We start from the raw sequence: 15,729 nt of genomic DNA on the forward strand, positions 1-15,729 counted from the left end.
AACATAGGAGCAGGGATTGACACTAAACAAACCATTGTATCCTTAGGCTGGAATCTACACAAGCTGGAGAAATCTCGTCTACCTGGGAACCTAGGCTCTGATACCAATTGTTAGACACAATGCACCACTGAGAGGGGGGTGAATAAGTGGTTGTCAAATTTTTCCCTTTAGCTATCCTATGTGAGCATACCAGTTAATGGATCTAACTCAATGCAGACTTACTCGTTAGTAGGGAGACCAACAACAATGTAATCACACAAGGGACATCACATAACACCAATATATATGAGGAAAACCCAAGATGGGAAAAACCTCGGTGAGCAATGTTGTTGGAGACTACTGCTCCAATCCAGCCTCACAATGAAAAACTGTTACAATATTTAGGGCACCAACCCAAGGAGCTACAACCCCTAATTTAGGGAACCAACCCAAGGAGCACCAACTCCTAATTTAGGGCACCAACCTAAGGAGCACCAACCCCTAATTTGTTTATGGGCTACAACCCAAAGGAGCTACAACCCCTGCATCGAGATACAATTCAATGATCATAATAAACATCAAATACAAAAGTAATATCTTGGTTACAAAAGAGTTTTGTAACCTCTGCACACAACTTCCTTATTCCTGTGAGACACCTTCTCTACTACACCGGTTCACTCTTCTACTACTCTCATCTACTGCTGCATTGTCGGTAAACTCTATTGGTTCACCTCTCCTCTGTTCTTCTCTACTAGATCTCCTCCTCATTGCTCTTCTCTTTACTAATACTATACTCTGTTGGTTGTATTTCTGCCTTCTTTGCAGCTTCCTTCACTTCTTCTCTGTCGGTATGAACACTACCAATTCTGCACTGCTACTAGTTGAACACTTCAACCTGGTTCTCCCTCACACTCTGTCTCTTCTTTGATACTCATTGAGTACTTGACATTTTTTCTCTCACATGAAGAAGTAACACTTAATCTCTTCGCAACAACACTATCTTCTTCTATTCAGTAGCACTTAACTAAGTCCTTGGCTTACATATTTATAGCTTGGTTTTCCTGCCAAAAGCCAATTCAAAATCCAAGAGTTTAGGGTTTCCTCATCACCCTCGAGGAAAACCAAATCCAATTAGATCTTCCCTGATCTGATCTCCCAGACAACCAACTATACAACTCCACCAATAAGATGCCTTCCAATACACGTTTTCCAAAAATAGCAAACATGGTCATGTATCTTGACCTGCCTCTATCAAAATGCCATTAATGTTTCTGTTGTTTCCTCCTCGAGGTCTTCTCACAGTTTGATCTTCTTGCTTCGATCCAAGTGCTAACAACTCCCCGATTCTTCTCTTTCATTCATCCTTCCTCGAGCCACACTTCTCTGATCCGATCCATAAATCACGGGATTCATATTCAATGCACACCTATAGAAATACTTGTCTCTACATGGCACTTCACCAATCTCTATGAGCTTGCCACCTTGACTCCAAGTGGCATCCATGTCGACCAGCTACCAACTTGACTCTTATTGTCGGTTCAGATAGGATCACCGACCAAACATTCTACCAGTTTCTCTTCTCTGTCGGTATCTCTCATTCTACCAGTTGACTCATCATGTCTACTTTTTGTTGAACCACCGGTGGAACACTTAAACCGGTCATCAGACATGTCTATCTAAAAATTGCACATTCTCACAAACTGGGAAGTCTTCTGCATCTATACCTTGCTCATAGTACCAATGGAATTACATACCAGTAAACGCTCTTGAGGACACCTTGTCTTCTGCATCCTATAGTATACTCACGTGGCATCCCTATTTTTGTAGCATATCTTCAAACAGACACACGTGATCTGGTGTGGTCACATTCACTGTCAGTCATTGCTTCTCATGATGCCTGCATCTTCATCAGGTGGGAGTCCTGTTGTCCTGCAACCTTACAGCATACCTGTGATCTGTTCATTCTTCTCCTCCAGTGTTGATGCGATTTAGGTAACATTCTGCCTCTTCATCACAAACAACATCCAAGCACCTTTCTCAGCCTACTTGTACATTGGTCATGACCTTTGTAGGCTGACAACCACTCACTTGGTTGATCTGGCTTCCCCATGTAAACACATCACTTACTAGTTGACATCCTTTCCTTATTGGTGATGTACTATACTCCTCCTTGATAGTGTTGCACATACATCTCTCATACCGGTAGTCATCCCATACCGGTTGACATCAATGACAACCTAATGCCAACAACCTTGAGGTATATTTATCTAGAACATGTACATGTATGTTCTTAATCTATGTTTCAAATTATATTAGATAAATTTAATGTATGAATGTTTCAAATTCAATTAGATAGATAAATATAACTTAAAAATTTACTAGTATGAATGTTTAATGTATGAGTTCATGTGTACTTTATTGCAGACACAGGGATTGAGACATGGTTCAAGATAGGGCCTCGACTATCCCATTGTTTATATATGTGCATGTGCACACATTTTATAGACATTGTACTAAACATATTTTATATATCTATATATATTTATTTTCTTAGCTCGACATTTCTTAGATGTATATTTTAGAACATGATATGTATGTATGTATGTGTTAGAGATCTACATTTCATACTACTTTGTGTTTGTATATATCTTATGTAAATAACATGCTTAGTAATACGATGTTAGTTGTTCATTGTTAAACTAATTGATGTTTATTTTTTGTGCTCTAGTACTTATTAAAGTTGTTTGCATTTTAAAACAATTTAACAATCATGAACTTATAATTATGAAATTACAAAAGTAAGGTGTAATTAATATACTTATAGTGTAAATAAATATGTATTAATTTTGCATTAATTAAATGCTTAAGGTGTAATTAAATACATAAATTTTACATGAACTAAAAGCATGATGAATATACTTACTTGGTGTAATTAAATACATTAATTTTACATTAAGCATGATTAATATAATTAAATACATTAAAATTACATCAATAGATACAAGATCATAAAAAATACATTGATCCATAGATTTTTAAATAAAAATAAATCCATAGATGTAAATATCCCCAATGCAAATATCCCCTTAGGACCCCTTAAGACAAAATATATAAATGAATCCATAGATGTATTTATATAAATGAATTGATACATGTATACATACATGTAAAGATGATTTAAATAGGTGATTCGCACATGCACTATTCAATCTAGGTGTAACTATGAACATGCACTATGACCATGTTGTAAGAACCCCTTAAAACACCTTAGGACCCCTTAAGACAACATAACTAAATGAATCCATACATGTGTAAATATAAATTAATCCATACACATAAATACACTTAAAATTTAAAATCCATACATACATTCAATGCATAGACACAAAATATAATTTAAGAATAAAACATATAAATTCAATGCATAAAACATAAAATAAATGCATCCACAAAATTAAATGTCCACACTATCCAAATGTAAACACACACACATAATACAACCTTCTAATATAATTTACTTGTTCAAACATGACAAGTTAACTTAAAGCTCCTGGTACATATAATCTGGATCCTCCCTATCTTTTATAATCTCTAAAAAATTTTCATGAACTTCAATAGGCAACCTCCACTTTGGTTGCCACGTCCTCTTTTTGGCAATGTCTCCAAATGCAATCTTGTCGCTAATACTAAGTGACTGTAGTGCAGAACTTTTTGTCTTGACATATAATCAACGAATGTTACACCATTTCTATTTATCTTTATTTGTCGATAATAGGTGCCTTCAACAACAACTGAACTAGTGGGATATTGTTTCTCGTCATCATCATTGACTGATTATAATAACTGGCATTTTGGTTTTGTGCATCTCAGTAGATAATAATCTACACCTTCAGTATTGTCAAGATCAACAATCACCGCAAAAATATCACCTATGAACATAGACCACATATATATTTCAAACAAAATTATTACATTATACATTTAAATTAATTTTGAACAATATTAAATTAAATAAGAATTTTAAAATTTGTACACATATAATTTAGAAAAAATGCACGCACGCACCTGCAACAACTAAATCAAAAACACGTTCATAATCAGTTGAATATAGAGGATCATGAATATCAATAATATCACTATCTTCTTAAGAAGTAATTGTGTTAAATTCTTTCATTTTCCATTGTAAAACATATCCATTTGCGATGTTCTAACATTGAGTATTCGCGTTGTTCGCAATGCAATCAACACAAAAGCATGTTTTTTCTCTTGTAAGAATAACACGAGGCTTGCTATATCTCGTAGTCATGACTTGATGAAAAATTCTAATACCATTAATTGATTGACAATTATAAGGATTTGATTGATCAATATCTGATAATACAAATTATTTAGTCCAATTTAGTTCAGTTCACACATATGCATGTATATATATACAAATTAAAAATAATTCAAGAGCACTTGAATGTAAGAATATTTATACCTTTAACTTCCCAAAAATAACGCTTGTTGTATGTTGTATCACGACTAGCAAAATGAATTTTGCACCCTTCAACAATTTCATTTGAATTACGTATGGTGTTACTTGTACACAAGATCTCACTTTAGAAAATTGGACAACCCATGTATATATATTTTTAAACTATATATATATATATATATATATATAGTTCTTAGATTCTTTTAAATTAAAACTATACACAAATATAAAGAGAATACTTGGAAGTTCGTGTTGGCAAAGTGCACTCTTCACACATGCTCCTTCTCCATCATGCTCTCATTTTCCATGTCCACTGTCAAAGAAGTTCCACAAAAAATTAATGCTGTGTTGAGCATGTTGTAAGGATAACTAGTTAAAAGGTTTTGCAGTATATATGTATGTATGTATGTATGTATGTATGTATGTATACACACACACACACACATATATATATATATATGTATATATACATACATACATACATGTATGTATATCTATATATACATACATACATACATGTATGTATATATACATACATACATACATGTATGTATATATATATATACATACATACATGTATATATACATATATACATATATATACTGTGTGGGGAAAAAGTGACACTAAGCAAACATGCCCTAATCTCACTTTCAATCACACACTTGTGGAATACGAAAGAGCCTAGAGGTATCACACAATTGACTACTTCTTTTTGTGGAAGAGAGAGCCACAGGCTACCTATTAGGATTTCTATTCCTTTGTTGTAATTGAAAGATAAAATGATGCAAGTTCAACTATTAACCCTAAAGTGCAAGTATGAACTAATAACAAGATTGCAGAATTGAGATTAAAAAATGGAAAGCTGTAAACACAAGGACAAGACAAGAATGTAAATGCATACCCGGTGTTAAAATATGAATGAAAATGTTCGGGACAGGGACACGGGCGCCACTGTCCTGATTCTGCCCTTGAAATTGCTCCTGAAACTGCTGTTTTGCACTCTGGAAAACTGTCGGAAATGCTGTCTGTCAGAAGGACCAGGGTGCCCAGCGCCCCTGTCTTGGTCTTTTGCCCAGAAATTTGGTGTGGAGTGCTGTCTCGGCCTGTTTTTCCCGGATCTGCAATTTGCGGCATCGTCCGAGTCCCGAAACCTGCACTTATATCTGAAAAGGGTATGGTGGGTAGCTATATAGGGTTTTGCCTTAGTCAAACCCCCGCTTCAATGATTTCCACCTCCACGAATAGCCAAGTTGTATTATAGAAAGTATTGTGTGTGTGCAAGATCCTAAAATGCAAGTAAGCAAACTAGAGCAACCTAGAAAGTAAACCCTAATTGCTTGTAAATGACAATGTAAATGCTCTAAATCAAGATGCAAAGTGATCTAAAGCATGAATAAGTGATATATTGAAGCTTATGCAAAGACATGAAAACAACATGAAATCATACCCAACCCCAAGGGAGGGGTACAAGCCAATCTTCAGTTGGTAATCTCCTATTGCTCTTCAATGTCTTCAAAGCCCTAAATGGATGAATGAAATTGATAAATGCTTGATAGATGGATGTTGAATGTTGTTGAAGTCTTCAAAGATCTTCTCTTTCGCTGCATATGAGGTTCCTTGAAAGCCAAAATTCGGATCCCTTCAAATGAAGAAAGAGAGCTCTTATATATGAAACCCTAGGTCTTAATTTCAACTTTTGGCCGACCTAGAGATTGAATCTCCTGACCATTTCTTGGGGTTAAGCTTTATTTTATGATTGGATCGTGCTCCTAAAATTTCGAGAAAAATGTCCGGGACCATGTGCACTCCGGGCACCATGGTCCCGACAACTTTTCACCAAATTTTTAGGGCCATCAGATATGATGATTTTAGAGAGAATCCCGAAGTTACAGGTGATTTTGAGATGTTTTGACCCCCGAAATCAAGCCCCCAAGTTCATACTGATTGATGTCATATTGATTGATGTCATTGTTATGATTTGGTTGATGATTGATGTATAAAAACTTATTTCTCTTGATGAATTTGGAAAAACTAGGTTGTTGTTTCTTCAACGTGATGTTACGATAAAAGTTCTTTCTTCTCAGAATAAGGGGATTAGTCATGCATGAGTGATCAATGGATTCCTTTGATTGGTTTGGATTCAGTTGATTCTTGTTTTTGAAAATTTCAAATCTTACTTTATCAGAGTGAAGGTTTAGCTATCCCTTCACGACAAAGCGTGTCAAATGATATGGATAAAAGCTTCCCGATCTGGAAACTGGATTTGACAATTTAAAAATTTTAAACAAGTGTTTTTGAGATAAAAATCCGTAAGATGGTAAAGGATTCTGTTGATACTGATGATGAAATTTTTCTGGATTATGATAGGAGAGACGTCCTTTATCGTGCGATTCGTTTAGGATTCTGACAACTTTTGTTTTGGCACAAATTTAGCTCGAGAAATAGTTTTAATGGTTTGTTTTTCACTCTGCTTTGATGAAAAATGATGTTGATGGATGGATTGATTATCAAGACTTGATGATTGATAGGAATGTCTGGATTCAAAGAGTGAGTACCCCGTATAAGACCGATCTGTCTGGTTTCGAGTGTACCTATCCTTGTATAAGACATGTTTGATGTTGATGTTGATTTCAAGTAATGAATTGATTAACAAGACATGTGATAAGTTTCATTGCAAACTTTGAGAGTTTTCCTGTTGTTGATCTGATTTGATGGATGGTCCATGTGTTCATGCTTTGATTTTTTTTGTTTTGATTTTTTTTGATTTTTTTGATTTTGGATATTTTGATTTTTTTTGAGTTTTTGGATATTTTGATTTTTTTTTATTTTTGGATATTTTGATTTTTTTGGATTTTTGGATATTTTGATTTTTTTTGGATTTTTGGATATTTTGATTTTTTTGGATTTTGGGATTAGAAGAAAGATGTATTTGGTTGCCCCAATGTATATCAAGACAAGGAATGGATGAATGGATGACTGAACCATTGAGGTGGAAATAGATTTGTTGTCCATAGTTTTGATCAAGATCAAGGATGAAAAAGGGGATATGGATAGAGATAGGATATAGATAGCACTGGATGATGGAAGAAATGAATAGATAGGATAGATAGATATGGATTAGAGTGAAGCAAGATTGTAGAAAGAATTGGAGGATAGAAGAAATGAATATATAGGATAAGGGATATGGATTAGAGGATTTGGGAGATATGGTAGGAAGAATAGAGTAGATGAACTTTGCCCCCAAGCATAGAGGTTTCCATTTGCAAAAAGGTGATATGTAAGATTGTCACAGTATTTAGCACCATCTGAATAAGTGTTCTCGAACTTTTCAAAGATAGAGACCCATCCCACACTTGGAACCTCTGGAAAATTCAACTGAACATTTCTAGCCACTAGGAAGCAGACTCAAAAGGGAATAAGAATCCCAAACTGGATCAAGGTACTTAGTTCTTTGATTACCCATGTGTGTGCAAGTGGGTTCATTTTGGCTCATATGATCATTGTAATCTTCAAAATCCAACATGGCTAGCTCCATAAGTTACCTTAACTTCAAAAGCATCCTGGATAGAGCCTCGCTGCCAGCAAGCGTCCATAGCCCCGACGAGGTTATCGCTATAATCTCATAAATATTGCTCCATTGCCAGCTAGGCGTCCATAGCCCTGATGGAGTTACTTGCATGTTCCCATAGCCAATCATTTTGATATTGCATTTCATTGCATTTTGCTTTTCTTGATATTCATTTTCTTGCTCATGCTTTTGATATTTCTTTTCTTTTTTTTCTCTTTTTTTTTTTTGCATTGGCTTGTAAGTGATGAAACTTACATGGGTGTGATAATTACAGTGGCGCTGAAGCAAGATTTTAGATTTTTCACTAGCCATGTCTTCAATTTAAGAGATCACAATGATTTTTAGAGCAATCGATTAAGTGTATGAGATATAGTAATCAAAAGATGTTAGTACCAAGATACGATAAGTGGTTCTTTTCTGGATTGAGTGTGTATCCCCACCAAAGAAAATGTTAAAGAGGAACAACCTCGGATTCTGAAGCATTTCATGAATAGATATCTAGGAAAAGGACTGAACAAGAGATTCGAGCATGGGCAAGTATGTGACAAAATGACACAAATGCCTATTTCACAGATGAAGGATGTATGCAAAGGATTGAATGATAGGGATGGAAGGATAGAAAAGAGGTGTTGGATAATAGATAGAATGTTTGAAGATTTGTGCAAGGATAGAGGGAAATGTTTTCAGGATGAGTGTTGGTACTTGAGAAGTGATGAAGAGATGGAGGAAAATTGAATTTTGGGACAGAAGGACCCAAAATAGATAGAGAAAATGATAGAAGAAGTTTTGGAAAGATGTTTAGATAGAGGATTGAAAGAATTTCAAAGATGTGCTCCTCATTGATCTTTCTTATGGATCATTTGAGGTGATGGATTTGTGGATGGAGGGAAGTAAGGACCCAAGATGGATGGAAGGGATGGAGAATTCGATTGTGGAATGAAAGGACCTAACATAGATTTGGAGGATGAAGAGATTCCTTGATCTTGATCTTGACTTGGAGTAGGATCATTTGAGTTTGTGCTTTTCTCTTGATTTTGAATTAGAATAGTGGAGGATATGGAAGGCCATCTCAAAAGATGTTTTGTTGGATATGGAAATCTTCTCCACTTTATGATTTTTCCTTGTTTGAACTGACTTTGAGTTTGATTGTTGGATACTTTGCAAGATATTTTAACATTTGTGACAAGAATACATAGCACACATGAAGACAATGATCATCCTAATGCTAAACATGGAGTGTATGTTCTTTTGAGGATGTGTTCAAATCCTCGATGTTATCACTGGTTTGATTTACAACAAAAGACACATTAGATAGACTCTTTATTCAAAGGTCATTGACAATATCATAGCCCACTAGTCTCGATACTCCGTCAGCTCAAACAGCCTTGTCACCCCCTAGGGGGCGCCCGTTTTTTTGCCTTTTGCCAGAAATTAACTCAAAGTGAATTGCTTCACACTTGAGTAGTTATCTTGGGAGATATATGGTGAGTAATCTTGGGGGTGGATTCTTCCCCACCCTTGCACTATGATATTGCCAATGTTTGGCGACTGACTCGGTTCAAAGTTTCTAATGCTATGGTTCGTAATCAAGCTTCATGTTCGGCCGTCAGTGATAAACTCCCTCAGGAGGCTTCCCAACCTTTAGAACAAAGGCTTTACGTATCGTAAAGATACTGGGGGAAGGCTAATCGCTGCGCGTAACCGTTGAAAGGGACTTTCGTCACCTTCCACTTTTGATTATAGTGGGTTGGAATACTTGGCTTCAAAGTCGTTCCCCACTTAGGTCGTTCCCTTCACACCAACCAAAGAATGGCTTTAAGAGTTTTTCAACCCCTCGGGAAGGCAGGCCTGCTAAAGGATTTAAATGCTTGAAGTACAGAAAGCTTAAGAGTGGCTTGGCTTTTTGGTCACCCAGTTATGGGGAGAGCATATACCTTCCACTTTCGAGACAATGCAATCAAGTTGTTCTTTTTAGCCTTCAAGACAATGATTTGCTAACTTCTATTTGGAGATGTTGCTCCAACAAGCATGATGTTCTTTTTAACCCTTCATAGCAAAGTGTGTATTTCCAAAACTTTTGTAAAACAAGTCTGGTCAACAAAGTAAATCGTGATGTTTGGTCAACAAAATTAAAGTCGATAGGGGAAAACTTTCCCTCTTTGCCTTGCACAAAATGAAGATGAGGTTCTTTTACTTTGCAAAATGAAGTGAATCCTTTTAAACACCAAAGGATGGTGAGGTTCTTTTTAAAACATTTTACCAAAGTAAAGATTGTTGGTTCTTTTTACAGCTTCCAAAATGAAGTGTTTTTCCTCTAATCTTGCAAGAAAACAAATATGAAATTGTTGTTCTTTTTACCTTGCAATAAAGAAAAGATGAAGTTTTATTTTAAAACACCAAAAAGGAAGGCATGAAGTTCATTTTATGCATCCAAATGAAATGATGAGGTTTATTTTAACTTGTGCAAAAAAAATGAGAGTGAGTTCTTTTTAACCAACTTTTGTTGAAAGAAAGTAAAAAAAAGAAACTTGAAGCTTCTAAACTAACTCCTTCCCCTGCACAAAAAAGATTAGAACCTGCACATAGTCAATGATCAAATGTTAGTGTGGGCTTACACAAGCCTAAATTCTGATCTTGGTTACAAATTTTACAATTCTGATCCTGAAATGCCCTGACATTTGTCTAAGTCTGAAATTTGGAAGATCTTCCAAAAACTAGATTTTGCATTATAACTCCTAGAGGTCTGAAACCCCTCTCAAACATCCTGAAAGTATATATGGAATATAACTTAAAGTATAAGAAAGAGAAAAGAGAAGAGGAAATGTCACTTATACTTAAATGTTATTCCATATATATTATGCCTCCCACGAGCCTAATTTTTGACTCTGTCATAAATTTTTGGCTATGCCAACTCTATGCGCTAAGAAATGATGTCTATGCGCTAAGAAAAATCCCCTACGCGCTATTATGTGCCCCCAATGCGTTAAGCTGTTTTCCCGATGCGCTATTCTGTTTTTCTTCCGCGTCGAGACCTACAGAAAAATATTAGTGAAAGTCACGCGCTAAAGAAAGGACTCCACGCGCTAGAGTATAGACCCCACGCGCTAAACAGTGAGCGGGATGCGCTAGACTATTAATTAGATGCGCTACTCTGTTTTTCTCCCGCGTTGATACCTACAGGAAAAATCTTAACGGAGGTCATGCGCTAATGTTTGAACTGCATGCGCTAGAAGATGGTCTCCACGCGCTGAAAAGTGGATTGTATGCGCTACTCTGTTTAATTGATGCGCTAAATAGTGTTTTGCCCGCATCGAAACCTACAGGAAAATTTGTTAATACAGATCATGCGCTAAGATAAGGTCTTCACGCGCTAAAGCAGAGAGCCCACGCGCTAAACAGTAGGCTAGAAGCGCTAAACTGTTAAGCGGATGCGCTAATATGTCTTTCTGACGCGCTAATTTATGGTTTGGTTTTCCCGCGGTCTATTATTCGGGAAATTTTGAATTTCAATGCGCTAACTGTCTGTTGATACGCGCTGGAATATGGAGGTGAAGCGCTAAAACTTTGGGTCCATGCGCTAATCTGTCAGGTAGACGCGCTGATCTGTGTTTCGCCGGCGTCGACACCTACAGGAAAATTTGTCAATAGTGTTATGCGCTAAGGAATAGTTTGAACGCACTAAGACAGAAAGCCCACGCGCTAAACAGTAGGCTAGAAGCGCTAAATATTAGGCGGATGCGCTAAAATGTTTCTTAGACGCGCCAATTCTAGTTTCCCGCGTACCTGCAAAAGTCTTCAAATTCAAAAAACGATAGGTTATTGTGGTGCGTGCCCCACGGTGGGCGCCAGAAATGTATGCGGGAAAAGTGGGCTGATAAAACTAAATATGTGAAAATTTATTAGAATACTAGTCCACACACACACACAGGACTTCTTGATGCAAGCTATGGAGTAACGACGTGTTACTCAGCTTCCCAAGGAGGGTCCCATGGTTCTCTATCTCACAATGTCCCTCAAACCAACGTTTTTGCTCTCAGATCACTGAGCAAAATGGTTTAGGGATGGCAAATATGAGAACGAGAGATGCTTTTGATTGATTTTAGTATGAGATGTGTTGTAAGCTATGTATGATGCCAAAAATGCAATAAACTAGATGATAAGATGACAAGATTAGTATGAATACTATCCTAGCATACTATATTTAGTCTATGATTGAACTAAAATGATAAAGAAATTAATCTAAACATGCATATTAGTCTAATTTATGATCTAAAAGAGGCTAAATGAGGAGCATATATAAAATGAAAGCTTGAAAGAATTTGAGCATAAGTATAATGCTTCAAATTTGAAAGATGATTGTTAAAAATGGAGGAATGAGAGCTCTATTTATAGCACAAATAGGGCAATGGATGGTCAGGATTGAAAGGTTTAATCAAGGGCCAAGTTTGAAAGTTGGGGATCCATGTGCACAATTTGCACCAATGACATGGTGACAAATGTCCACAGGATTGGGTTGAAAGAAGAGGTTGGAGGCATTAAAGGCCTGAGAAGACCTCATGGTTATCTAAAGGCTAAGGGTCAAGTCTAAGTTAGGTTTACCCAATGAATTAGGATCTAATCCAAAAATAAACCTTTGTGCAAATGATTAAGAGATAATCATGGTCAAAGCATTAATGACCTGATGAGACCCTTGGGTTGAGTAGAGGTTGAGTCAAAACAAATGTTTTAACCATGTGGGAGGGTTTGAAATAACCATTAATGGTTATTGGAGACTTTGGGGGTTTTGGTGGTTGAAGGTTGAAAACCTTCAATGGTTTTCAAAGACTTTGGGGGTTTTGGTGGTTGAAGGTTGAAAACCTTCAATGGTTATCCAAGACTTTGGGCCATTTGAGAAGTGACCTCCCTTTGCTTAGGGATGTGACAAAATTTAGAGGAGGGTTAGGTTAATTAGAATCGATTAGAAGATTCTAGAAGGGATTAGGAAGGGGTTTGGGATTTTGCAAGTGGATGGGGGATAATAGGATTTAATTGAATTATTTGATTTTCATTCAATTTGGTTGTAATTAAATAAATTTAATTTAGGATAACTATTTAATTAAATTTGAATTTAATTAAAAGTGGCTAGGGGAATTTAATTGAATAAAATGATTTATTCTTTAAATGGTATAGTGAATTTAATTAAGTGATTTACTTAATTAAATAGAAGAATGTGGATAATTTAATTAAATTGGATTTAATTAAATAGGGAAATGAACATAAAATATTCATTTAGGAATATGGTCATTTTTATACGTCTACATTTTGCCCCTCTTTGAAGTGACGTGTGTGCACATGTTATTTCAAAGAAAAATGATTGTTTTTGTGTTTTTATGATCAAATGCAATTTTTGTGTCATTCTTTTAATTTGCAAGTCGTGCTCTGGATTCGATGTGTGATGCCCCAGATTCGATATTTGTGTCGTGCTGTCATGATTTTATGTAGTTGTCCAATATGAGTGTTTGTATAACTTGTTTTGATGTGCAATTTTCCAAGTTATGTATAGATTATCAAGTTGTTGTTTTGATCAGAATATGATGTATTTGCGTTGTCTGTTTCAAGTTCAATGTGTATGAAAGCCTGAGTTGTTTTACAAGCCGATATGGGTTGGAAACTTGAGTTGTTTTACAAGCTGATATGGGTGGGAAACTTGAGTTGTTTTACAAGTTTATGTGATTGTGGTACTTGAGTTGTTTTACAAGTTTTGATAGGGTTCTGGCCGGAACCGTCTAAGTGGCATCCTAAGTGGCAACCACATCACCAAATTTGGTCATTTTCTAAAACTTCTGACTTCTACAACAAAATTCAATAGGTAAATTCAATTTATTAAAAAAATAAAAAAATACCCTTTTGTAGAGATCGAAGTCAAGAATCTACTCATATAATTTTTATAATGTTTTGATTACATTTAATATATATAAAATAAAAAATACAAGTAGGTATTCTAATGTTCGGTAAGAGGCTGGTTTGAAAAACAAAAAAAATATTGAATAACCTAAAAAAAAATTGAAAAAAATATGGTTCACTAGAGGAGAGAGTCTTCTCCAAAAGGCTATCTTTTGTTTTTTGATTATCATAAATTGAATAGACAAATTATGGTGAGAGAAAAAAACTATCAAATTTTGGTATATTCGACTTCTAAATGCTATAACAAAGAAAATATACATCAAATTTTTATTTTTTTTGATACACTATATATGTATGTCATCTATAAGGGACATCACAATTGGAAAAAATAAGTTGATTTACATTTTCTTTTTTGGTGGGAACAAAACCCCCTGATTTTCAGCAATAAAAAAAATTGTCTTTAAAGCTATAAAAAAAATATCAATTATTGACAAAAAAGTTTCAAAAAATAGTAGACTTAAACTTCATCAAATTCTACACATTTCATCAGTTTACATCATTTTCAAATTCAAAATACTAATGCCACTTTTATGACGACGAAATTGAACACTTATTGTTGTGTTAACCTTTTCCTTTGTAAAAGTGTGACACAGGTTTGTACTTTTACCCTATATAATATAATTAAATATGTCAATTTTAATCACAAATATAATTTGTATGCATTTGATCATAGATCACAAATATAATATACCAAACTCTTATATATATATATATATATATATATATATATATATATATATATATATATATATATATATATATATATATATATATATATATATATATAAAAGGTTATCAATGTTGTTATTTGCTCTTTTATAAACTATTTAAATTGCTAAACAAAGAATGTATTGAGCTCTTTTAATTTATTTTTAATAAATTATGTTATCTATTCTTTTATTTGCTTGTTATAATTTTTTCTAAATTTTAAGAAATTATGTTGTGATTTTTTTATAAGTATATTATAATTCATAATTATAAGATTTATTTACTTAAAAAACTTATTATGTTTAATTATTTTAAATTTTCATAAAATATATATTGTATATTTTTGAAACAATAAAATTTATTATTATTTATAAAATCTTTTGATTTATATTTATTACTCTATTTTAGATAGTCATCAAGAGTTTTTTTTTTACGTACTCTTTTGTTGATTTTATCATGATACTTTGATGATGTTTAAGGTGTTTATTTTTTTATAAAAGTTATATTAATGTACTAAAAATTTAAACTAGCAATAATTTTAAAAACTAAAAAAAAATGAAAATCGAAAACAAAAAGAAGGGCATGTATTGTGTACATTTTTGTCTTATTTAAGGATTGGCCAAAAGTTTGTGCAATGCACACTTTTATCTAAAATTATCATTTTTTAAAAGATGTAGGAAAAGGAAAAAGGCACTTGGGGTGTATTTATTATGGTTGTACACTGTTAGCAAGAGAAATGGGGTTGTATAGTTTGAAGATCTCTACCCCAAGATCTCTTATGTAGTTAGTTTATACCCCATAGGACACAATAAGAGAATTAAGCATTTATGGAAGTGACTTAATATAATAGAGAATCCATACTTTATCATCAACAAAAGAAACATCCATTCATCATAGCACATACGTGTAGAACTAGTATCTCCTTTTATTATAGTATATCTTTATATCAAAATATAGGTCTTAGTCTTTGCTTCATACATACATTGCTTATCTCAGTATCTTAGTTATTGGTGTCTACTGGATATGATTTACAATCAACATATATACAATATC

The sequence above is a fragment of the Cryptomeria japonica genome, chromosome 3 (genome assembly GCF_030272615.1).
Source record: "Cryptomeria japonica chromosome 3, Sugi_1.0, whole genome shotgun sequence".
In the NCBI taxonomy this organism is placed as follows: domain Eukaryota; kingdom Viridiplantae; phylum Streptophyta; class Pinopsida; order Cupressales; family Cupressaceae; genus Cryptomeria; species Cryptomeria japonica.